Below are 25,692 nucleotides of genomic sequence, written 5' to 3'. Positions count from 1 at the left end.
ATCAGCCTCAATGGAGAACTCACCTCTTGCTTGGATATGCTTTCTTTTTCCCCAGCTAGCTAGTTTGGCCTGGCAAGGGGCCAGATATTAATGAGTAGAGAAGAAATCTCACTCCCCGCCTACTTGGAACTCATAGGAATCAGTGGATAGCAGATCCCCACCCTCTTCCATTCAAGATGTTCTCTGGCCTTTCCTTGGGTTGGTCATTGTAAAGACTGAACATGTCTGTGAAAGTCCTGCCAAGTTTCAGTCACACGGAGGTAGAGAGAGAACAGTACAGAGCGGAGGAAAAGGAGGAAAGAGGCGGAGCAGGCAGGGGCGAGGTCATATCCTTAGCATATCAGTTGGAGGCAAGAAGGAGAATGAAAACTGAAGGCAACTGAAAGCTGTAAGAGAAGAGAGTGTCAGAGGAGGGAGAAGAGGTGTGGTTCTCTGGCTCTAACACAAATGACCCAGGATACACAGATGACCCTGATTTCTTTGTGTGGATTGGCTCTACCCTTCCCATCATGGTGGGATCTGATGATCACCACACATCCTCCCAGGCATAGGCATCCGAGATGCTCCTTTTACCACCACATGCTTCCCTCTGGCACACCGCAAAGGCAGACATGGGGAGGAGGAGGTGGGAGCAGGAAAGCCAGCAACACAGCCAAAGTGGGAAGATCCAGAAAGAGCAGAGAGGAGGAAGAAAGGCTGGCAAAGGGGAAGCTCCAAGCAGCCTCTCTCACCCCTCAAAGCCCCAGCAAATCAGAATCTCCAGGTAGCCTTAGATCCTGTGGCAAAGGCATCGGGGAGGTTATGAGCCAATGGCCCAAAGCAATACTGAGGAGTGTTTCTCCAGCCTTGCCCATGTGAGTGGAGATTAGCTATCCACAGACTTTCCCCGGGGCTCATCATCTCACACAGGCTTCAAGGGCAATTTCCAAACACATCCCCAGTCCCTTCTCAGGAGGGCCCTGTTGCTCTTACACACAGGGTGTATTGCAGGGTGGTCCGAACGGGTGATTTCCACTTCCACCAGGTAGCATCTCATCACCGCCCTACCTCTGCATGATGTCTCTGAATGGTGTGAAACACAGACATGTCCCAGCTCCCATACTCCGCATGCCTTAAAGGAACAACAGGGCTGAGTGAAGGCTCATCTGTCACTCAACGCCTCTCCTGGAGCACCTTCCCCAGGCTTTCCTGGAGTCCTGCAGGAGCCGGGCAAGCTCGGAAGTCCCCAGGCCTCTCCCTTTCATTTCCATTGGCACCTCTGCTCTTGTCAATTGCTCCTTTGTTCCCCCACTTGGTTCGGGATCTGGGGCACTAAGCTTTCTGCTCATCACACCCGTACAAACCAGGCATTAGCCACGCACATTGTGGACACCCTGGGTTAGTTAAAAACAACAAATAGTCTGGTCGTACTTTATAGACTAACAAAACATGTAGATGGTATCATGAGCTTTTGCGGGCGCAGCCCACTTCTTCAGGTGACTGGAGTTATCACAGCAGTAGTGTCATGCCTCTTGTCCCCTTTCCAACCTTGCCTGGCCTTTTAGGGCACCTACCCCTCCTTCATCACACACACCATGTCGCTAGACCCAACAGCTGCCATGCACGGAGGAGGGCAATCAAATGCCTTTTTTCCGGATGGGGTGAAAGTGAGACGTTTGTAATGCACACAGAAGTGAAAGACTGAGACACCATCAGGTATCTCAGTCCCAACCAGCCACATCCCTTGCTATTGCAGGCTTGGACTTCCTGCACCCTCAGCTCTGCAAAGGTGCTAACCTGCTATTCCAATAGCTGGAGACCTCACCCCATGGCAAGCTCTCCCTCTGATTTTTACAGATCGAGACCATTTTGTCTTCTCTGCCTCCTCTTTATTTAATTTCTTGCTGGTTCTGAGCCAATTGCAGAAATTTGCCAACCCCTCTCATTCCTAACCTGCACCAGTCCCCCCACCAATACCCCAGCCCTGGGCTCCCCACACACAGCTCTGCCAGTGCTCCTCCCTCTGCCCTGCAGCCCCCTACTATCCCAGCCCTGGACTCCCCACACACAGCTGTGCCAGTGCCCCTCCCCCTGCCCTGCAGCCCCCTGCTATCCCAGCCCTGGGCTCCCCACACACAGCTCTGCCAGTGCTCCTCCCTCTGCCCTGCAGCCCCCTACTATCCCAGCCCTGGACTCCCCACACACAGCTGTGCCAGTGCCCCTCCCCCTGCCCTGCAGCCCCCTGCTATCCCAGCCCTGGGCTCCCCACACACAGCTCTGCCAGTGCCCCTCCCCCTGCCCTGCAGCCCCCTGCTATCCCAGCCCTGGGCTCCCCACACACAGCTGTGCCAGTGCCCCTCCCCCTGCCCTGCAGCCCCCTGCTATCCCAGCCCTGGGCTCCCCACACACAGCTCTGCCACTGCCCCTCCCCCTGCCCTGCAGCCCCCTGCTATCCCAGCCCAGGGCTCCCCACATACAGCTCTGCCACTGCCCCTCCCCCTGCCCTGCAGCCCCCTGCTATCCCAGCCCTGGGCTCCCCCAGACCACCTATAATTCTTCCCATTTCCCCTTATTCCTTTTCAGCACAGCCTTGCCAGTTCAATCCTCGCCCCTTCTGAGCTATCCTAGAAAGTTCCATGATTTTTTGATGGGGACAAACCTCTCTTGAGGTGAAATGCTGATGTCCTAATCCCCTCCTCAGAGATCTGGCTCTCATCTCAGTTTCTTTCTTACTGCAGCTCTGAGCTGGCCTGGAATTCACTGAGTGACTGAGGGGAGGAAGTGAATTCCCAGGCCTCTCAGCCACACGCCTTGGAGCTAATCGGGAAACGTTTATTAAAAAATAATTGTGATGATAAAAGGAGACTTGGAGGCTGTTCCAACTGTGAGTGCAGTGGTCACAGGAGGCGCTTTCCAACGCAAATGAGAGAAAGCCTCCTCCAGGCCCAGAGACACTTCAGGCAGCAGGTTCTAGTTATTGTTAGTACTGAGATCCAGGGACAGATAATTTCTGAACAACGCCAGTTCCCAGTGCCCCACCCGTCACCCTGCTGGGTATGGCAAGCTCTCTCCCTCTCTCCTTCCCAGTTTCCTCTTGGGCCACAATAAATTAAGCATTTCATGGAAGCCAACTGTGCCTTTCCCCAGCAGTTTTCATCAGCTCAAAGGATTCCCCTGCTCTGCGTCTGGAGTTTTCTCCTCACCCCATGGGTCCAGCTCTGTGACCATCTGACACAATGAAAAAAAAGCTTCATGAAGTAAAATTCCCTCCAGTATAATACACCATCATCAGGATAATATTAGAGACAGAGAAATTCACAAGGTCCCCGCTTGTCCGTTACCCTTTCTGGAAGTCAGGGCAGGATTGTTCCCTATTTAATCTATTCTCCCGTGCTTTGTTTATACAGTCTAATTGTCAACACCTCAGATTATGTGGCTCCCACTCCTTGCTTGAGGGAAAGTCCCAGAGCCTCATAGATCCCTCACCTGTTAGGAAACATTTCCTGATGGCCAGGCTAAATGATTGTGTAATTTCACCTTTCTCTTCTAGCTCCCCTCCCTTAGTTCACTCACATGCCTCTTCTGCCCCTCTGGGGTTTACATCCTTGGCATACGAGTATTTACATCTTACTCATGGTTAAACCAGACTTGTCCAGATTTTTATTCCTATCCACCCAACTCATTGGCCTCTCTGGTTGCCTTTTTCTCAACTCCCTGCCATTTCTTGCCCTCTTTCTGGTGAAGACGAAGCCACGTGGGAGTGCCCTGCTGTAAGTGAGGATTCCCTCAGACTATCCATCTCAGTTCTGACAGGAAACCCTTGTGAGAGCAGCCCCAGGCCATACCAGATGGAGCTCTCCAATGAAATCCTGTCCTCTCTTTCCATCTGATGTTTCATTCCTCACCCTTCGGGGCCCATTGTTGCTTTTCACTAAGGAGCCCCATTGTCTCCGCTAAGCAGGCCACCTCATTCCTGCTAGGTACTTGGACTACAGGCCCCCACAGGGCAGTAAGTAGCCTCGAGGGAAGAGGTGGTTCAACATATTCTGGTGTTTGCTCTGCCAGTGCCTTGAGTTTCCGGTCTGCAAACTAGACCTGCCATCCCCAGTCCAGATGCAACCTGTCCACCCTTCATCTCAGGCATTCTAAGGGAGAGGTGCCAAGTCCCACCCATCCCAAGTGCCTGGAAGATTCCCCCTCAGGAGATGAATTGGCCTGGCTTGCTCTTTCCCAGCAAAGTTCCCCATCCCTGCTGGGTCGAGATTTTGCCACACATCTGAGAAGTATCACAACAGCGACATGAACTGAAGTTTCAGGGGGTAGCCGAGTTAGTCTGTACAGGATAAACTTTAAAAAAAAAAAAACCAAATAGTCTGGTAGCACTTTAAAGACTAACAAAACAGGTAGCTAGTATCATGAGCTTTTGTGGGTATAGCCCACTTCAGAAGTGGTTTGTGCCCACGAAAGTTCATGATACCATCTACCTGTTTTGTTAGTCTTCAAAGAGCTACCAGACTATTCGGGTGTTTTTAAAGTTTACTATGAACTGAAGTGTGCAGGGTATGGGGTAGGGTCAGGAATGCAGCTGCAGGGAGTGGAGATACCATAGCGTCTGTAACCCTGGGAAACTGAGCTAAACACCTTACAAAAGGGAAGCCCAAACAACCCCCAATGGATGGCAGGAATTTCAGGCGTCTCTGTGACCATAACCTCTAGTGCCCCAATGCTGTGAATGGGGCCAGAGACCCACTCCTGTCAGTGTGGCTTCTCCCTGGCTGGAGGAGGTGTACATTACTTGGCCTCGTCTCCCCCAGATGTGCTTGTGCCACATTTCCCAGCATTAGTAGTATGGGTTGCAACTCTAGTGTAGGTTGACTACTAGGATTTTAGGCACTGCATTCTGTGAGCCTGATCTGAGATGTTAAAAACAGGAACCCCGCCCACTCGCACTCAGCAAAGGCAGCAAAGGTGGGACCTGTAGTGGGGAATCCTTTGTGTAAAGACCTCCCTAGGAATTAGAGCCTGACCAGGCCCAGAGCCAGGCTGCCTCTAAGGCTGATCCCAATCCCTAGGAAAGAATGGAATCTTTTCCTTCTGGGAAGCCACGATCGGCGCTAGGAGCCTGGCAGGAAGCCTGGCAGGGGTGGGGGGAGTGGCTGGGAGTTCCCAGCCCCAGTGCATGTTAGGAGCTTGTTTGCAGGTCTCTTTTCCCGGCCACTCAGCTGAAGAGGACTGAGCTTGTGGATACCGTGCTGGCCCACGTGAATCTGCTCTGTCTGCCACGTTCCTTCTCTCTCACGCTCTCTCCTCCAGCTCAGCATGAACAGTCCCAGGGGTGCAGGAAGCTTCGGCTTCCCAGAATTCCTGGCCAGTTGATAACACCAGAGGAAGAGTCCAGAGCAACTCGCGCTGCTTGTAAGAACTCCAGGGATTTCTGAGCCCAATCAGTGTGCACACGGCAGGGCTGCTCTGTGTTACTCTCATGCCCTCGCGCTGGCTTTAGACCCAATGTATCTGTGTCCATGACACTGCATCGCTGCTCCGCGCCACCCAGACGCTCTCGCCCTTTGTTGCATTTTTCTCCCAATTGGCTCTCACCTCCAATTATTTCTGTCTCTTTCTCCATCTAGCCATCCGCCTGCCTGTTCACCTGGGTTTCCACACCCCTCACCGGGGATCTTGGCACAGTCCCATGCCCGCTGCAGCCTGTTTCATCATATCATAAAAGCAGATCAATGCAGTTAGTGGCTCGGAAACAGGTTGGAGAAGGGAAACCCCGGGCCCATCCCACTGACTGGTGATCCCAGCACGAGGGCTCTGATTGGCTGGAAGACACAGGTGATGATGATGCCTTTGTGTTAGTCAGCATGGGCAGGCTGGTGGGCATCTGGGGCTAGGAACTGAAAGGCACGTCCTAGATGGAGGCTCCTGGCTCAGGGCTCTGAGCAGGGATGTGTCAGCCTGAGTCATGCCCTAGACCTAGACCAACAGAGCAGCCGCAAGAGCTGCTGAGCCGAAGGCAGTATGCAACGTGTGCCTGGTTTCACCTGTATGTGTCTGATAGAGAAAGGAAGGGAGATTATCAGGCAAAGGAGCACAGCTCCCCACCTCTTCCACTCCCTCCAGTCACATCCCCAGTGCTCATGATTGATAGACCCTAATCAAAACATCCGGCACACACATAGTGCATCACATGGCCTGGTTGTGGCTGCATCAGCCCTCTTTTTTTATATGTGCCTGTTTGTTCTTCCCCTGTCCAGGCATCATTCTTTACCAGGCCTGCTGATGGGGGCAGGGGGCAAAGGGAGAAGAAGGGCGCTGTTGCCTTAGGTCCCAGTGATTCAAAGGGGCCAGGGCTCCAGCTGCCACAGAGGCAGCAATGGCGGCCAGAGCCCCGGACCTCATTGAATTGCCCCCAGAACACCACTCCACACAGCTCTGAGGGCTGGTAGGGGGTGGTGCTGCGGGCCAGGCGGCACTGAGGGCTCGCTGCCCCCAGCCCTGACCCTTCCACCTTCCTTCCAGGGGCAAAGAGACAAGACCCCCCCCACACACACACACCTTGTTCTGAGGCCTGTGGTGGCTGTTGGCCTGCTGGGAAGGACAGAGTTAGCTTCACCCTCTTCTTCTTGGGGCATGGTAAAGGCAAGGAAAAGGGCTGATCCACCAGGCTGGGCTGAAATAAATCTGAGTCAAGTAGTGCTCTCTGTGGAGCAGACCCAGCACTATGCTCACTCCCGCTGTAAGGGCATGTTGAGAAAGCACAAACGGGCCACTGACCCTCATTTCCAGCTAGTTCTGGGCATGACGGGATATACCGTGTTGCTCAAGTGACTCTAGTCTTTGGGCCTGATTCTCCTCTTAAGCCTAGTCTACGCGGTGTGGCAAAGCGTGCCAGAGGCATGTAGAAATCACACACGTTGTACTCTAACTTTCCCACCTAGACCCTGCTGCTGGCACCCTACAAGGTACCTCATTCCCACCAATGTCTTCCTGTTTCACACACTGCGACACGTGTCGAGCGCTTTACCAATCACACCCCTCTGATCTGCTTAGCCTGCATCATGTGGACCAGCTCTTTGACACGTTGGTGGAAATCAGGAGCGACCCCACGGAAGCCAATGGACTCACCCTGGTGAGAGTGGCAAATCAGGCCTTCTGTGGTAGGCTAAGGGATTTCATGGGACATGGGAGTTTTCTACTGTGTGGGTCGGATCCCCAACTGGGGTCACTCAGCACCACTCCACTAAAGTCCCTGGGACAGAGTCTTAGTGCATTTAAATCAGAAGAGATTCCTGCATATCAATGTCTGCTTTCTATTTCAAACCCCTCCCCCCCCCCCAGGGGGTCTCTTTTTGCAAGGCTGCTCTGCATCTCTTCCTGTTCTGACTGGGATGCACACTGCCCAGGTGCCTTGGTCCTCAGCGGGAGACTCGTCCAGTCTCTTTTTTTATCTGTACCAATCCCCAACGCCTTTGACTCTACCAACACAGTGTGACTCTGTCATGATTTCTGTTATTCCCACATCAGCTGCTATCCAGCTAGACATGGGGAGCTAAAGGTTCCTGTGGATAAATTGACCCTATTGTCACAGTCTTCATCAGGCCTCCAAGTTTCATAGTAAGGGGACAAAGAACTGATAAATTCCTACCTCCATTGGGTTAAAGATGAGTTGATGTTGGTTCTTTGGTGCTTTTCTGGAAAATTCTAAATTTGGGTCTTTGGGGATATGACAGGGGAGTCTGTTCCTTAAAGATAGTGATTCCTAAGGGTCAGTCCACCCCTTCACGTGGCATGGCCCTTTAAAAAGTTAAAGGGTCTGATTATATATACCCAGGCCTGAAGAGACATGGGGGAGAGGATGTGGTCCCCAGAATAAGAAGTGTTTGGGAGGAAATCCCATTACTGTTTCTTTAAGGACCTCGGACCAAGAGTTGTGGAGGGAGAGTGGGGCAAGGTTCCCCATCTTTCCCAACCAATTGGGGATGAGCCGGGAGGAGGAGACCCGCATAAAGACTGATTCCTTTCATAGCAGAGTAGATGGCAGAGATACTAGTAGCAGGGAAAGGTTGGCCTACTGAAAAGCCTCTGTAAGGGAAAGGGGGCCAGTTAGGGGAGAAGCTGGAAAAGGCCCTATAGCTGGCTAATCCACTGGTCTGTTGTTTAGGAAGGACTGGCCCATCTGACAGAACCAGGGAAGAGAGCTGCCTATGGAGAGAGTGTGGCGCTCACCCCTGCAGCCCAGTCCCAAAGAGGAGCATGGGGGATTCCTGCAAAGGAAGGGCTAAAAAGGGGCTCACTCTGAGATGGTGCTGAGGAGAGTTCCCAGATCAGATGCTGTTTTCAGGGGCAGGAAAGGAGAGTCTCCTGCAGGAAGGAGCTGGAGCGTGCTAGGGGAACTAGCCCTGACAGAGATCTCTGGGTGTATCGGAATGGCCTTCTGCCCATGACTATGGCTCTCACTGATAAATGAGGCACCAAAAGGGGGGCAAGGTGATTCTTGATTTACAATCAAAAGGTCTTCCTGGACTTGTCTATAATCTAGGAAAAGGGAAGTGAGGCGAGGCTCACCTGCAGCAGTAGGCCTAGGGTTGCCAGGTGTCTGGTATTCTACCGGACAGTCCGGTATTTGTGCTCTTTGTCCGGTAAAAAAAATCAGAGAATACCGGACATGTGCAATGTCCGGTATTCTCTGATTTTTCTGGCTGCACACCGGACAGAAGCCTGGAGTGGGCGGACACTCCTCCCGCCCCCACAAGGCTTCTGCGCAATCAAATACTGCGTGTCCAGTATTTTTTGGGAGACCATCTGGCAACCCTAAGTAGGCCTGGGTGAAAAGGGGTCTCCAGGGTGACTTTCATGCCATGACAGGGGCCTGTGTGAGTTGCTCCAGCCCCTCTAGGAGAGCCCAGATAAGGATTTATGTGGGGAACAGAGAGATTGATGCCCTCTCCCCTCCAGACTGGGTCACCTTGCGGCAGGTGGGGGATGCTCAGGAGTGAGCAGACATGGAGATTACATCCCCCTTTGCCTCAGCTCTGCTGCGGGTCAGGTCATAAAGGAGAGGTTAATCCTATAGGCCAGTGGTTCCCAAGCTCTGGTCCATGGCTCCCTGGTGGTCCGTGATGGTACTGTAGGGGGTCTGCGGAAAGTTTAAAAGTAAGGATCAGGCCCACTGTGGGACTGAGACTTTCCGCCAGGGAGTTCTCGCATGGGGCTCGCTGTTCGCGACCATCTGTCCTCCCACCACCAGCAGCTGTGCTGCTGTTTACACTCCAGCCCCCTCCCAATCCCACGGTGGGCCCAATCCTTACTTTTCTTTTCCTTTTCTTGTTTTTTTCTCCCCCAAGGCTCCATGCCCAGTTAAGGACAGAGTGCTGGGGCAGGAACTGCCTTTGGCCACAAGATCCCCCTCGCCATATCCTCTGGGGATGGGCAGGGGACAGAGAGGGTGGGAGCTGAGAAAGCAGCATGGGCCAAGGGCTGTGCTGGCTGCCTCTTCCCGCTGCTCCTCTTGACCCAAAACAGCAAAAGGCAGGGACTGGGAGCTGACAGGCTCTGTGCCTGCAGACACTCCACGTGGATAAAAAGTCCCAGTGCACCAGCGATTTGCCCTGCTGGGCTGGGAAGTGACCCTGGGAAGTGCTGCAGACTTTGCTGTACTCTACTGAGACATTCCTTTGCTTGCAGAGTCTTAGTTTGTTTGCTTGCAGGCACAGAGCCTCTCAGCGAACAGCAGCGAATGGGAGCCGAGAAGCTCCGTGCCCTGCAGTCTGTTCGTCCCTCAGCCCGCACTGACACTGACAAGCTACAACTGTGCTCTGGAGTCGGCTTACAAACGGGTCAGTCACTTTTTACCATTTTTTCTCCTTTTTGAAACGATCATGTTACATGAATATGTCCCCCGCGCTAACCGTACAAAAGCCATTGGAGTGTGGGAAGGGTTTAGATGGGCCGCTAGCAAGAATGCATTGGTGGATCCAATGAAATTTTATGCAATAAAAATATATGGCACCTGAAAGTTGCTATACTTCAATGTGGACACCCTGTATTATCTCTCAATACTACTATATTTGTTTAGATAACATGAACTATCCTACATTTCAAATGATTATCAAGTAATGCAATGTTTGAAAACAGCTCTATTGTTTGGGCGGTCTGTAAAATTGTAATAGATTGAAAAGGGTCTGCATGCTGGAAAAGGCTGAGAAACACTACTATAGGCATCAGCATCAGCCTTAACCTGAAGGCTAAGCAGAGATTTGCAGCTGCCAGTAAGCATGTGAGCAAAGTTGCCATCCCCCTCCCCCCCCCGCCCCGCTCTGTAAAAGGCACATGTTAAACTTTCATTTTGCCCATGCACTATGTGAGGACAGTGGCAGAGGCTGACAGAGTATCTCTGGGCACAAGAGGCCATGAGGGCTGCCTCCCTGGGACAGCCTGATGGTCTGCTATTCTCTCTGTGCTCTGGGAGATGATTATCAGGAACATAGGACTCCAGGATTAACCCTCTGGTTACTAGTATCAGAGGGATAGCCATGTTAGTCGGAATCTGCAAAAACAACAAGAAGTCCTGTGGCACCGTATAGACTAACAGATTTATTGGAGCATAAACGTTCATGGGCAAAGACACACTTTGTCTGGTTACTGCTACCCAGCCGGGGCTCTCTCCGATTCCTGCTGAACCATCCCCTATCCACTACAAACCTCCTGCCTCATCTGGTGGGACACGCCTTTCCAGACTCTCCAACGAGTTTGTCAGGGGTTCTGGGATAGAACAGGGGGTGGTGAGAAATGTCTGATCCGAGGATTAGCCATGTCACAGGCAAAGAGTTCAGTGTTAACAGCTCCAGAAGGCTGATACAAAAGGTGTGTGGGAAGGAGCAGATAGGATGGCAACTACAGAAATACCCCAAATTACTCACTCTTCTACCAGGCAAGCACAGCTCCAGGGTGGCCATGTTTCATAAAGCAGGTATCGTCCAGCAGCTAGGGCACTAACCTGGGAGGTGAGAGCCCCAATATTCAATTCCTTGCCCTTCCACAGACTTCCTGTGTGACCTTGGGAAAGTCGCTTGTTTTCTCTGTGCATCAATTCCGTATCTGTAAAAACTGGGCTAGTAGCACTCCCCTCCTCACATGGAAGTAGTGACAGTAGATACTTTGATGAGTCCAAGATGGTCAGATATTATAGCAATAGAAGCTAGATAAGTATTGATAAGTACAGGGGGATGCATTGGGCAGATGCAGATGGTTTGAGAATTGATGAAGACTTAGGGAGAGGAAGATCCCCCAACAGTTCCACTCAGATCATAAGCAGTCAAGTGCTGGGCTGTATCTGAACCTCTTTGGTCCCAAAAAGTAGCTTGAAATTCCAAGTACAAATTGTAGCCTGCTCTTTACAGTTCTGCAGGGAAATTCTGGGGTAGGTTTCCATCTCCAGTCCAGCGCACACAAATTTTACTTGAACTTGTTCAGACCTTCCTGGGGCTTCTGTCAGATTTGGACAAATGTGTCTGAGGGGAGGCTCAGGACCTTTTATTTGTGATGGTTACACATTCACTCATGCTTGCTCCCTCTCTCTGCGAGGGTCAGGATCAGACCCTCCAAGATCAGCCTCTGGCCTCAAAAGGGCTACAGGGGACACATGGAGATCCTGTCACCATCTGAGCATTCGCTGGGTTGCCAACAGCCTCAGGGCAGTGGATGTCAACTGCCCTTTCCAGATCACCCTCCCCCTTCCCTGTACCTAGAGATTTCCTCAGCGATGTCGTTAATTAGAATCTGCAACATGTGACTCCACATCTGGAGTGAGTTAATGGCGAGAGCCTTGCCAGCTGTGCTCTGCTAGGTTTATTCATTCTTGAAAGGGCCGTGTAGAATAAGCTGTAAAATAAAAAGTACCGTTGATTGACGTTTCCCTCTGGGATTTTCCCTACCCCCACAGTCTACAGCTAGGCAGTCAGCACTCCTACCCACTACCGTCTGATAATGCCAGGTAGTGGCTGTGTATGGCTGAGGATGCTGTGGAGAAAATTACTGGGCAGGAGTTAATGATCAACTTTCTTCCTGCTAGAACACAGCAAATTGGGATGGAATCATGTGGGGGGAAGTGAATTAATAAGAGGATTTAAGGAGCGAGAACAAGCAGCCCTGGAGACTGGCCTCCATTATTTATCCTCAGAGGAAGTACAGCGATGGCTTGCTACACGAGACCAGGGATGCTTCTCAGCGCTGATATAGAGGAGTTCTGGCTCCATGGTTCATTCTGTCCTCAGCCTGTGCTTATCTTGACCCCCCGGGGGCCAAACCCAAACATATGGGAACAACCTTTGCTCATACAGAAGTAAATGATGAGGGCAGATGAGAGGCCTGGGGGGCTCCAGACAAATAATCATTCTCTGATTCCTTCTCCTCCCTCGTCCCAGATCCCAACAGCTGCCCCACTGACCCATTTAGTCTGGCACCCAATTCCTGGTGGTACATCAGAGGAAGATGTCAAACTTCCCCCTCACACACACACACACAATTCCTGCGTGTTGAGTAGCCCTGAGCTACCGTGTCCAGGTCAAGAGAATGCATCTTTCATCCTTAAAGGGTGCTGCTCTCCTTTGTCTTCTAGCGCATGGATGCTTCAAATGTCTCTCCCCCCCATTACACAGAGTTTATTGTCTCTGTTTCCGGAGCCAAGAAGGCATCCTAGGGTACAGACTCCATCCCTTGATGTGACGTTAAACAGTCATCTCCCTCTCCTTGTTAGCCTGTTGCCTTTGTTTCCCCTTATCCATCAGTGTGCTTGTTGCCGTAAGCTGGTCAGACATGTAAATAAGCTTACCGCTTTCTAGGGCAGGCTGTGCATGATGCTCTGCCTGCCGCCCACATTTGTAACTGTTTGGACACACCCTGTACAGACACCAAGCGATGATTATCGGGACCAGCCTGTTACCAGTTTGCACAGGAGATTTTACCCAACACCTTTGAGATACAGATTGTGAAAGCAGTGAGCTGGGGCAATGAGTGTGTCAGGCTTCATGTGAGTAATGCTGCCAGTGGGTGCTAGGGGGCTTCCAAGATCACACCACCTCAGGCAGCGCATGTAAAGAGACAGAGAAGCACTGACGGGTGCTACCATCAGTCAGCCAGAGCGCCCAGGAGACCAGGGATTATAATGCTCACCTGAGATTTCACACAGATGGGTAGCAGCCTTCCCGGTACACCAGCTCTAGCACTTGTCACAGCGCTCAGCTTTCCCGTCAGGTCCGTGACCCGCAGAGAACGGGCTCAGGGAGAGTGTCACTGGTACCTTGCCCGGGTTATAATGTGAGCTGTGGGACAAGTGATCTCCCAGCCAGGCCCGGGAGTGGGGCTCACGTTCACACAGACACGTGTTCTGCTAAAGCCCTTCGCCCAGGGTATTTTATTCTTACTTTTCTGGTTTGCTTGAACCCAGGGTGGAGCCATTTGTAAACAGACATGCCACAGGCACAGGAAACATTGGCCTTCTATGTGTTGCTCCGGCCAAAGTACTCCTTCCTCCACCCTCCTTCCATGGGGTTTGGTCCCTGCAGAGGGAAGGGAACCCATGTGAGGCTCACTGAGGTCAGCAGCTTACCTAGGACATGGCATCCTCATGGGACTGGGACCTGAGCTCAGGCAGATGTTCACAGTCTCCAGGTCTGGGCAGCACGAAGAAGCAGTACCCAGGCCACCTGTACACTGGGAGCTGCAGAGGCCAGAACACACTGCAAAAGGGATGAGTTCTTTCTGTGCATTTCCAGGAGGTGGTCCAGGGCTGGGCAGGATCCATGCAGGGGGAGGCCAGCTGTCACCCTCTGTGGGTGATGCAGCAGAGGCTGTCAGGAACTGCAGAGCTGAGAAGCGGACCCATGAACCTGTATCATACGCAGAGGGTAGATGATGTCCAGGAACACATTACCACAGCTACCACTAAAGCCAGCTGCTTCCCTTCCACAGTCATCTGCAGCACCAAGCAAAAGGGAAACTGAGGCTGGCTAGCACCAAGCACAGCCTGTGTATGTGCTGTGCAAGCTTCTCCCACCCATCCTGCTTCACCCCATTCCTAGCCAGGGCTGGTCCTAAGTAGCATCCTCCTAGCATGGTGGTGTGTTGTGAGGGAGAAATGGAGCTCACTCCTCTCACTTACCACCTAGGCTAGGTCTGTGGCATGGATGCTGGAAGTCAGAGAGCTTCTGGGCCTGTGAGCCTGAGGCAAACACTCCCAGAGAGTAACTTTCTCGATGTCGCTCCCTGCATCCCTTGCTGCTGTCTCGGCAACAGGGCACAAAGCTCCATGAGCTCCTTCAGGGGGCAGTGCCCCCTCAGCACCCTACCAGGCCCCAGCAGAAGCTAGCAAACACCTATGGAACCAGGAAACCCAAGACCATCTGAGAAGCTGAGCTGAGGTTGCTAATTTGGGTTGGACGTATTCCTGGAGGGTCTGTCACATGACATAATCTTTCATTCAAGAGCAGTCTTTAATTCCTGGAGACGCCTTGCCATTCCTTCACGATTCGGGCAGTGGAGACGCTGCCTGCAGGGCTGAGTGAGCTGCACAACCTCCAGGAGGGATGCGACACTGAGATGGCTTTGCGCTGCACTTTGATTAAACCTTCCTATTGAAATCACATCCCCTCCCGCCCCGTCCCCAAGAGGGATGAGCCGGCAGCTGGGTCATGGTGTGATTCATTGGCAGGGACCCAGCTGAACCCCACACTGCTGGCTGCTGCGCCTAGTGAGCTCAGCGACACAGAGGAACAGAAAGGCAGAGAAAAGTGAGAGCGTGGAGGTCGCAGCTGCTCCCTCCCCACTGCCCAGAGGACGACTTGTTGCCTGTAGTTCACTCTCTAGTAGTGATCCCAGGCCAGTTTGAAATGACTCATGCATGGGGCTTCCACCAGTCCCTTTGGAGGAGAGGGGCTTTTTTCCTGCCTCATAAGCCCCTCATTACTAGAAAGTTCTAGACCATGTCTGATCTCAACCAGCACAGAGCGAGGACTCAAGGGAAGTGGTTCAAGTCAGTGCCTCATCCCAGCTGGCAGAGCAGGAAATGGAAAGATCTTTCCCAGAAGTCAAAGCACCATCCTCTGTCTGATCTCTCTCTCCATGTCTTTCCCACTGTCTATCTCTCTCTCAGGATTAGTACCCATCCCTCTGCATGGCTACACCGCGTGCGCATGGCGTACCCATCTCCTGCCCGGCGCTGGTTGCTGCGATGTCCAGGACTGATGTATGGGGCAGATCACATCCCATGGGGATTGGCACTGGTGTGCGCTAACAGGCCCTGTCTCACTACAGAGCCAGATTCCCCATGCCCATTATTTCTAGGGCCCAGCAACGTGCCAAGCGACTGAACTCCAGCAGAATCCTATGGGACAAGCAGCTTTTTTCTGGAGGCAACTGAAATCCGCTCCACTTCCAACAGACCCAACCCAGACAAGCCCCAGCCCTTCACCTCCTAGAGGCCCCACCTGAGCTGAGCCAGCAGAGTGGAAATCTGACAAGACGTTTGGAGCAGTTCCCAGAGGAGCATAGCCTTGGTGGCAGGCAGGGTGACGCCTTGCTCCCTGCTGTTGCCACACACCTCTAGGGCATGAATTTAACCCTGCGGCAGGAAACCAACTCCCCTCAAAGGCAGGCCATCTGGGGAGGGGGTGGGGGGCAATGCTGGGCACCTGCTGAGGAGCAGCAGCGGGGGAGGACTCAGATTTTCCATGTGTGACCATTTCACTGGCACAGAGACATTGACGTGTGAGGAGGAGAGGGATCCAGCTCAGCCATCCTTGGCCAATAGGTTGGCAGGTCGGGCTGAGATTTAATAGTCTCAGAGGAAAGTATTGAGGAGGGGAAATTAAATCAAGGGGGGATCCCCGAGCCTCCTCTCCTATCCCCGTCTCTCTCTTCCAAAACTGGATTTAGGCCAGCGGGGTCCCTAGACACCCCATGACACAGGGCCCCTCTCACTCCACTCTCCCTCCCCATTTGGAGGAGAGTTGACAGAGGCCCAGAAAGGCAGGGACGGCAGCATGAGTTACCCATCTCCCTCCAGGAGCAGCAGCTGAGCTCCAGAGGCAGCAGTGACAGTGGTACTCTTCTCTCTGCCGAGGATTGTACTCTTCTCTCTCTGCCACACACAGAGTCCCCTGTGGGAGAGGTGTTGGCAGCCCCTTCCCATCCCTCAGGGGGCTCTGGGGGTTAAATGCCCCATTGCAATGCACAGGGTAGTTCATCGCTCTGCTAGCTCATACTCCAGGCTTTCTGCCCACTCAGGCAAGCATCTCTGCATCCCCCAGGCCATCATATTTACAAACTGTTCTTCATAACCCAGGGCTAAGGGCTCCTGCTCCTGAAAGCTGAGATTCTGATTCAGTCCCGTGACTCCAGGAGCCGGAGCTCAAGGCTTCTATGCCTGTACCTTAATCCTTCTCTCCCTGGGGGTTACTTGCCAGGGTCTCCCAATAATGGTATTATTATCATGGCAGAGCTGCCAACTCCCCCATTTGGTGTGGGACTGCCCCAGATTTTGCACACCATGCCGGAGCTCACAGCCACTGGGACTGCAGTAGCAGTAACCTGAGGACTGTAGATTTGCAAAAGAGGGAGGTTCCTACAAAGATGACCTCCCTCTATAATGGCGGTTGTGCTGATAGATAAGCTGGGGGGTGCTTCCTCCTCCCTGTACCTCAGCAGCTGGTCTCCACACAGCAGGCAACAGCTGCCTCCTCTTCTTGCAGCTGCAGCACCCAGAATGAAGGGGGAGTGTGTTTATTTCTCTCCCTTGGTCCCTCCAGAATGTGTGTGGCAGACCGAATCTCCTGGGTAGATAGAAGCGGGTAAGCAAGGTAGAATCCAGACCAGCGTGATAGGGACCCTGCCAAGGGAAGAGAGAAAGTGGGGGAGATGCCCCCTGAAATTATCATGAGAGAAGGAAAGAAACCTGCTGTCTTCTAGATGCTAGAGAGGGATTGGGGGACAGACCAACTTAGGGTACAGAGGGAGAGCAGACCACTGGGCCCCCATTCGCCCAAGCAGACAAATACTGGGGTAGAGCCATGTTGGGAGACGCACAGGGGGACCTCCACTGGCTCACAACAGCACCCAGATGCTGTGGGTCCCCCCACCAATTAGCTTATAAATATGTTTACAGTATTGTCCAGAGGCGAGCTTGTGGAGGAAGGGAGCCGGCATCAAGGCCCTGATCATTTAAGCTTATTATTAAAAATACCTTACAATTCCCCTGGCTGCTGCCATCTCCCCACCTCCCATCCCAGGGGCTCCCAGGCCCCCTGCTTAGTGGGAGATGTACCCCATGGAATCACGCTCAACCTTTGGGAGCCAGGCTATTAATAGGTGCCGGGACGCATGGTGCTGCTCAGAGCAGAGAGGAAGTCACAGCCTCCACTCTCCCCTACGGCTCAACCTCTGTGATTCAGCCACAGAAGGCAGCAGGTAGGTGGCCAGCCAGCTGTTTTCCGTGTTGAGCTGGACGGAGGTTTCCCAGACTCGCCAGGAGCTCTGAGGAGAACTATACACATACCGTTTGAAATCGCCTGGCTGGAGGTTTCTGGACATTCCTGCCCTGACTCAGCCCAGCCTCACCAGTGAAAGCAACGTCAGGGCTGCTGCAGCAGCCGATGAGCGAGTGAGCCTATGTCACAGCAGCTGGAGTCAATCTCAGGGTGATTGGCCAAGTCTGACCTGGGGACCCCAAAGAACCATGAGCCCCATAGACACCCCCTGGAAAAAGGTTCCCTTGTGGCATTAGTTTAGTGCAGCCCCTTCTGGGGCACTGTAGAATTCAAAGAGCAAATATTACGAATTCCATCAAGCTGGAAAAGCAGCATCAGCAACACATTCATCCAAGCCCAGCAGTGTGGTCTAGAGATGAAAGGGTCTATTCCCAACTCCCCACTTCCTGAAGCTCGGTTAACTCAGAGTGGGGGGGTAGAAACGTCATTTCTCATTCCATCCATATGGGTCACTGTTCTCCAGAATTGCTTGGAGTAAATCCCTGCTATTATTCGCGGTGCTTTGTTTGACTAGGGTGGGTGTCAGTGTGAGCAAACTAAGTTTTGGGAAATCCAAGAGCTTCACCATGTCATTTTTTTCCATACAACTCGCAAAGGGTATGTCTACACTACAGTGTTATTTCAAAATATCTGATTTTGAAATAGTTATTTCGAAATAGCTTATTTCAAAATAACACGTCTACACACAAAATGCATTTCGAAATAGCATTTTGCTATTTCAAAATAGTGCATCCACACTGAGTGGACTCTGAATTGCATTTAAGGCTGGTCGGAACCAGTTCCGGCAGAGCACCAGGTCAGGACTTACTGTGTGGGGCTGCTGCCTGAGGCTATCTAAGGTCTGTGCTTAAAGGGACCCCCTGGACAGCCAGTTCTCAGGTTTTCCTGCTTGCTTGTCTACATCGATGAGGAACAGCAAAGCATTTTGTCTCTGTGTGCTCTGATTGCCCTCAGTTGGGACACCACAGCACTCTGCAACATGTAGCCAGAGCTGCCCCTGGGCACTCTGATGCTTCTCTTGGATGCGTTGCTGTGAGCCTGGCTGCACTTTCTGCAGGCTGCCATCCAGGAGGTCCATTGGGGGGCTGTCAGGATCCAGGAGGCCCTGCAGGAGAGCTTCCACCCTGAGGAGCACTAAGAACCTCCCTGGTCTGTCCCAATGGGGGCTTGTGCCTCATTCCTCCCTCACGTCCTTCCACTTACCACTGAGTGGAGAAGGGATGCACCCAAGATCACAGAGTTAGACTTAGTGGTCTATTCATTTCTTATTCCCATGTCCATCATGATGGTATCTGAGCCACAGGAGACCCTGGCTTCCAGACATGCTCAGTCCGTATTGCAGAGTTATCCACCTTCACCTGGAAGCCTCTTTCCTAGAGGCCCCTCTTTACCCTCCAACTACTGCACACGGCTTCCGACAGAGCCAGTGGAGCAGGGTGTGAGTCACTGTGCAGCTCAGGAGGAGGGCAGGGGGACCTTGTGGAGAAACAGGGGAGGGGTAACAGGAGGCGGGTGGGTGAAGACAAGGGGTTGGCACTGGTTGAAGACTGAGGACTGGGCCTGACCCTGCATGCAGAGAGCCAGGAGCAGTGTTAACATGGTACGTCTCAGACAGAGCACTGCATTGCACCAGACTGCCTAGGAGGACAGCAAGCCACCCACTCGCACGCGAGGATTTGAATGGTTGCCACCCTGGCTGGGCTGGTAGGTATATTATTAAACAGGGCCTGGCAGCTGGGATGCAGGTGCAGCTGGGCTATTTAATAGGACTGGCTGGGAACCCTGCATACATCCCAGCTGGGCCATGGCTCAAGCTGCAGCTGTCAAGCTGTCCAGTGTGGGGGTGAAGGAGACAGGGAGGAACATACGTGCGAACTGGGCTCAGTTCTGGACAGAGAGGTCTCCAGCCAGCAGCTAGCGAGACAGCCTCTAGCTCCCATAGGATGGAGGAGTCAGTGAGGACTCATCCCTGCATCAGGCAGCTCAGACTGCTTCCCCCTGAGATGATGGCCCAACCACAGAGCCCTGGTGAAAGGCAAAAGGGATTGGTCAGGGAGAAGAGAGTGCTGTAATGGCACCGTCTAGAATACATCCCCATGACCACCTGAAAGTACTCCAGGACCTCACTGATCCCCTCCTTGAAACATTGCTCCTTCCTACTTCTGCATCACATCTTCTCCTGTGAAAGGGAGCAGATGGGATCCCCCTTGGACACGCCACTGATGCTTGTTCACCTCTGCAGCACTCCCTGCCCCTTGCAGCAATAGTTAAGAGGCCAAACTCTCCCTCTCTGTTAGGGGAACTGGGCTAATTGTGCCCTTCGTTGAATTGCACACCAGAACTTAAATGCCACAAAACAGCCAATTTCTTCTCGGTGCTGTGGATTCTCTCGGGACCCTTTCTCTGTCCAGCTAGAAAAGAAAGGCGAATGCAGGATATGGACACAGCTGTGGATAGCGCAGAAAGAATCACGGCTCTTTCTAAATGCTCCACATAGATATGCCTCTCCCCCCGCCGTGCGCTCCACCCACCTTCCACTCTGCATTAGTATCTGATTCTCGCCCATGCCTTTGGGGCAGAAGATGGGTGATCTTCTATGCTGGAAGCCCCATGCCTTTATACAAGCTCTTTGTTTCTGTGTGGCTCCACTCCATGACTAGGACTCCCTGTAGTGTGTTTAGTGTAGCAGAGGGAGGAAGACAGAGGCAGGGCCTTGCTGGTTGCCCAATCACACCACAATGTGGCTGTGTGGTATGAGACCATAGTGGCAGTGGTCAGAGCAGAGACAGAGGAAGGAGAGCGGCACAATGATGTGTCCCTCTAAGGATGTGTCACTGACGACACTCTGAAACCCCGGGAGCCTGTAGGAATGAGATTCAGTGAAGAATTCATGGTAGCAGGACCTGCAGCGAAGCAAGTGGAAGCAGGCCCGGTAGGTGAAGGAACATGGGAGTGAGCTTCATACACGGAGCCATGGGTCTGCACCTGACTGGAGGGCCCACAGGAAGGGACTTCACATGCAAAGCCCATGTGACTGGACTGCATCTGTGGAGCAAACACCACAGGCAGAATCTGTGGGACTGAGCCTCACTCAGGAGCCTAGAGGAATGGGCCTGAGATATGGCACCCGTGGCAGCAGGCCCTGTAGCTAGAGCCCAGGTGAACAGCCCCACAGACAAAGCCCAAGGGAGCAGCAGCATGACCTGTCCTAGAACGTCAGCTCTTTGGGGCAGTGTCCATACTGCATCTCGTACAGTGGGGTCCAGGACCAGGGTTGGGGCTCCTAGGCCAGGCCAAAATACAAACACCGATCACGAGTGATAGTGACGGCAGGGCACACGAGAACGGGCCCTGAACAGGGCAAGGTGAAACATGAGGTTGATAGCAGTCTGCCACTGTAGCAACATCCTTCTTGCAAGAGCCACCACTGTCATGATGCTCCGCCCACAGAAAGATGCCTCGAGTGACAATACGGGGCTCAGTGGGAGGCCCCAGCAGCCTTGCCTGAAAGTCTAAGTGCAGCCTGCTAAAAAAAAAATTAAGCTCCCCCACAGCAACATTAAAACAAAATGCTTGTCACGGTTACAAGGCCATCTCCTGCACAGGCCCCTTCCTGGACTCTGAGAGTACCCACTCATGCCTCGGGCCTTCTGCCTTTCCTTCTCCTAAAGCACAATCATGCAACTCTCCCACTGTTCAGTTGGGCCTGGGGCTATCGTACCCAGTGCCTCAACTGTGCTTGCCCAGCAGGTCCAGCTGAGGTCCTCCCTGTAGAGGTCTGCAAGCCGTGATGAATAGAGACCAGACAGCTTTCCTGAAACCGAAGTGTTGTTCAGTCTTAGCCGTAGGAACAACATGTAAGAGAAAAAGACGTTAAAACTGCAGAGTCTCCATGGGTATGTCTACACTACCCCGCTAGTGCGAACTAGCGGGGTAACGTATGCATACCGAACGTGCAAATGAAGCCCGGGATTTGAATTTCCCGGGCTTTATTTGCATAAGCCGGCCGGCGCCATTTTTAAATGCCGGCTTGTTCGAACCCCGTGCCGCGCGGCTATACGCGGCACGGGCTAGATAGTTCGGACTAGCAAGCCATTCCGAACTATCTGTACACCTCTTTCCACGAGGCGTACAGATAGTTCGGAATAGCTTGCTAGTCCGAACTATCTAGCCCGTGCCGCGTGTAGCCGCGCGGCACGGGGTTCGAACAAGCCGGCATTTAAAAATGGCGCCGGCCGGCTTATGCAAATAAAGCCCGGGAAATTCAAATCCCGGGCTTCATTTGCACGTTCGGTATGCATACATTACCCCGCTAGTTCGCACTAGCGGGGTAGTGTAGACATACCCTATGTGCATGGCTCTTACTGATAGCCCGACCACCCTGTGAGAGCAACCCAATGAGCCCCAACCACCAGCCCCAACAATCCAGTGATCCCAACAGTAACTGCCGCTTCAATGGACCCAGCTAGAGTTCTTTCTTGTCACACTTCCCTGGCTGGCCCCGCTGTCCAAAACTAGTTTGGTGAGCTCAGGGGGAGATCAGGCCAGTCTCTGCGAGGCCAGCGGCGGCTCTACCATCGGGCTGCTGTGATAACTCTCGACTGTTCGCTGAGGAGCATCTGCTCTCGAGGAGCTGTTTCACCTTCCTGCTCATTTTGCAAGCACCCTGCTGATTTCGCCCGGCAGAGTCATGCAGTGAACTTTCCAAGCACGGGGTCACACATGGCACTCACAGATCATTCAGAGCAGCCCACGTCCCCCACTCTTCCAGAAGGGGATTGTTATTTTCCACTATCCTGTGAGTCACTGGTGAGTAAAACATGTGGCCTCTCTTTGGTGACTACATGTCTGTGCATATACATGTCCGTGGAGAGATTAGACAGAGGCTCAAGCTGTAACCTCAGACCCCCTTGTCTTGATTGGCTCACCAGTTCATCCTCACTACAACTAGGAGCTCAGCCCCCACGTGGCAGAGTGTGGGCTCACTGGACTCATGTGCCGGATAGGCTCCAGACTGGGAACATAGAGGAACACTGGTGTCAGCTAGGCCACTAAGGCTTCATCTACACTGCAGGGTTTTTGCAGAAGAAGCCTTTTGCGCAAAGGTTTTGCGCAAAAACTTCTTCTGCAAAAACGCGTCCACACCTCAAAGCACATCGCTTTTGCTCAAGAGAGTGTCCACACTGCATGGACACTCTTGCGCAAGAAAGCTCTGAATGGCCATCAGAGCACCTGTGCTTTTCCCAATAGGGTTTCTTGCGCAAGAAACCCCTGCGGAGTATCCATACTTGCCTTTTTGCACAAGAGCTGTAGCGCAAAAAGGAATTATTCCTTGTGGGGAGAGGAATAACTCTACTGGCAAAAGCCCTCTCTTCTGCTGATTTACTTGCGCAAAAGCTTGAGGTGCAGACACTCCGCCGGTTTTTGCGCAAAAACCTTATAGTGTAGACGTAGCCTAATTGTGTGCTGTCCTATGGATGGAACTAACAACGGAAGAGAGATTAGATGGAGGAAAGAATTTGGGACGGCACTATTGAGGCTCCGTGTCTACACTGTGCTGCTCAGAATTCCAGATCATGAACAACCAGCAACAACTCCAGGAGACCTGGCCATCCCAGCTACCTGACCCCAAGTCATTACCACCTGGCCATCTGTAATCTCAGGCCAGTCTCCTGGAGACTTTGGTATCAAGGGTCTCTGAAACCTAAAGGAACCAACAAGCGCCATGGGCATCTTCACTTATTGGAAACCAAGTCTGATCCGCAGGAGTCCAGGAAGACAGTGCCAGCAAAACAGTGTAGGAATGACGCAGCAATAGACACAAAAAGCTATTGTCCTTCATTCTTCAGAATCTATCTTCCCTTTACTTTTCCATGCCATCCTCCTCCGCTATCTCGCCTCACCCAAAAACCCTCCTGTCTGACACTCCTTGCCCCATACCAGTGGGAAGGAGAATACAAAGTTGATAACCAAAGAACTGGATGAGATCACTTGTCCGACGCTCAGGAGATCTTGGATACATTTCCTAAGAGCTGTCTCCAAGGTAAACAGAAGCAGCAGCAGTGACCAGGAGCCCTTAGGCCCCTTAGAATTGCCAGACGCCGGGGCAATTGCCCTCTTTGCCTACCCCTGCTCCCCCACCCCTCCGTTGGTGGGCCTGCCTGGCCTGCGAATGAACTGTATTGGTGAGACTGGGCTTTGCTCTGCGGTGAACTGGTGTGTGGAGTGCTGGGGAGGGGGTTGTAAGGGGAATCTTCCCCAAAGAAGAAATGTGTCTTTTGAAAGGCCTCCACTTACAGCTGAATGTCTGGAGATGGAGTCCTCCCAGCTTTGACTGGACCTGCATGTTCTACCCCGCCTCAGCAGTGATGCTATTTCAGGTCTCTTGGAACACCGTCCCCAGTTCTTTCCCCCCATCTATTCGCTCTTCCGCTATTAGTTCCATTTATAGGACAGCACTTTACAAGATCCTGACATGGCTAGCCCAGGGAGATTCTGGCTGTGGGTCCATGTCCAGTCACAGACTCTCTCCAGGAAAAACTGTTGTTTGGGGCCAAAGAATGGCAGGCAGCGAATCTTACGATTGCTGCCGTCTTCTCAGAGGAAGGCCTGACGGGCACTGTTGGCTCCAACAGGCAGCTCAGACAAAGCTAAGGGCCACAACAAAATCTTCCCCACCCCCACTCTTTTCTAATATTCCTGCCTGAGTGACACAGAGTACTGAGGAAGGTCTGCTGGCAGTAAGGATGTGCTGCCTGCTTCTGGCTGGGGCTGAGGGCCTTTGACAGGGGCTGCCACTGCCAAGCTGACCCTGGTCTGGGAATAACTAACGCCCTACAGTCAGCCAATACCTTTTACCAGCACTGAACACACCTCGGGAAACAGAAAGCAAAAAAGAAATCCCACACCTTATTCCCCTATTCCCAGGAAACGGGAACAAGTTTTTGCAGGCTGCTTTCAGCAGCCAGCCCTTGGTGATCCTGTCCTTGTCCTTTCTCTGCAGTCATAGCCACGGAGATAGTCCTCGGAGCCAGCTGTTCCCTGCACCAACCACCTGGCCAAATGCAGAACATTAACAAGGACAAGCACAGATTAGGGCTGGGCTACACATAGTCCATATCCCGTTAACAATATCTGTTCAGAAGCCCCTACAGCTAAATCAGTGTCCCCCCTTCCCACCCCCAAAAAATTACAGGATACTTGTATGGGTACAGCTGCTCCTTTATATGCATAATTTGATAATGCAATCAATGCAAACACTGCGTGTAGAGCAAGCCTTAGTCATGTTTGTCTAAGTAGTAACACATCTGCTCCCTTGTTCCAGTGCCAGAAAGCAGGGCCTCTTCCCCTTCACACACGCACACACTTGGGCCTTCGTGCCCTCCCTGCTTTGCTCAGCCCTGACGCCGCCTGCCTGGATTCTGTGGAGAGAGTAAACTGAAGGGTTCCCTCTGTTCATTGGTAGACTCCCTGAGCCCTCTGGGTCCTGGGAACTCAGACACTGATGCACGTCCGGCACTGAGTTGGTTTTCTTTGCTCCATTATCTGGACTTTTCTCCATACTTTCTCTTTCCATTTTTCCTTTCTCTCTTTGTTTAGCTTGGAGCATGACTTCTGAAAAATCACTTTCTGATTCACCGGCCACAGGCCCTGACCAATACCGGGGATGAAGCGAGATCCGTTTACTCAAGCAGGCAATGAGGCCATTTCTTCCCCTGCTATCAGTAATAGGAAATGATTTCAAATGGGGGGGAAGAATGGGTACAAAAATTGTCTCGGGCTAAGAGCAGACTGAGTTCAATCAGGTCAAGTCAGGGCTTCTCCTTGATAACGGCGCCTTCGCAGCACGGTATCTCTCTTTCCAGCAGTCCTGAGTCCTAGTGCTCTTTTCTAGCCATTAACCCCCACTCAGTGCAAGAGATGGAACGGGGCTGTCCTGAGGGAGGTGCGGAGCCTGGGACAACCCCCCCACCTATACCACAGGAGTTGGGTCCGGGGCAACCCCCCCGCTACAGGCCCTGCCCTGTCCCTTCCCCCAGCCCTCTCCTGCTCTGCCGCCACCCTTCCTCTCCTGAGCAACGCAGTCCAGGGGATTACAGAGGGCCTGGCGAGGTGGCAACAGCAGGGGTTGCTTCCCTCACCATATGGGTGGCAAGAGCCGGAGCAG

The 25,692-nt window shown here is 52.6% G+C and overlaps 1 long non-coding RNA gene across 1 annotated transcript in view; it reads left to right on the top strand.

Annotated features, from left to right (window-relative positions):
* Window positions 1-9,619: 9,619 nt before the first annotated feature.
* Window positions 9,620-25,692, top strand: part of LOC112547149 (uncharacterized) — a 47,746-nt gene continuing 31,673 nt past the window's right edge. The window contains exon 1 of the long non-coding RNA XR_012902366.1: window positions 9,620-9,821. This is a non-coding gene — a long non-coding RNA (uncharacterized LOC112547149). The remainder of the gene's footprint in view (window positions 9,822-25,692) is intronic.

Source organism: Pelodiscus sinensis, chromosome 3, assembly GCF_049634645.1.
Source record: "Pelodiscus sinensis isolate JC-2024 chromosome 3, ASM4963464v1, whole genome shotgun sequence".
In the NCBI taxonomy this organism is placed as follows: domain Eukaryota; kingdom Metazoa; phylum Chordata; order Testudines; family Trionychidae; genus Pelodiscus; species Pelodiscus sinensis.
The sequence above is the reverse complement of the archived record's forward strand: the minus strand, read 5'-3'. Positions and strand labels throughout refer to the sequence as shown.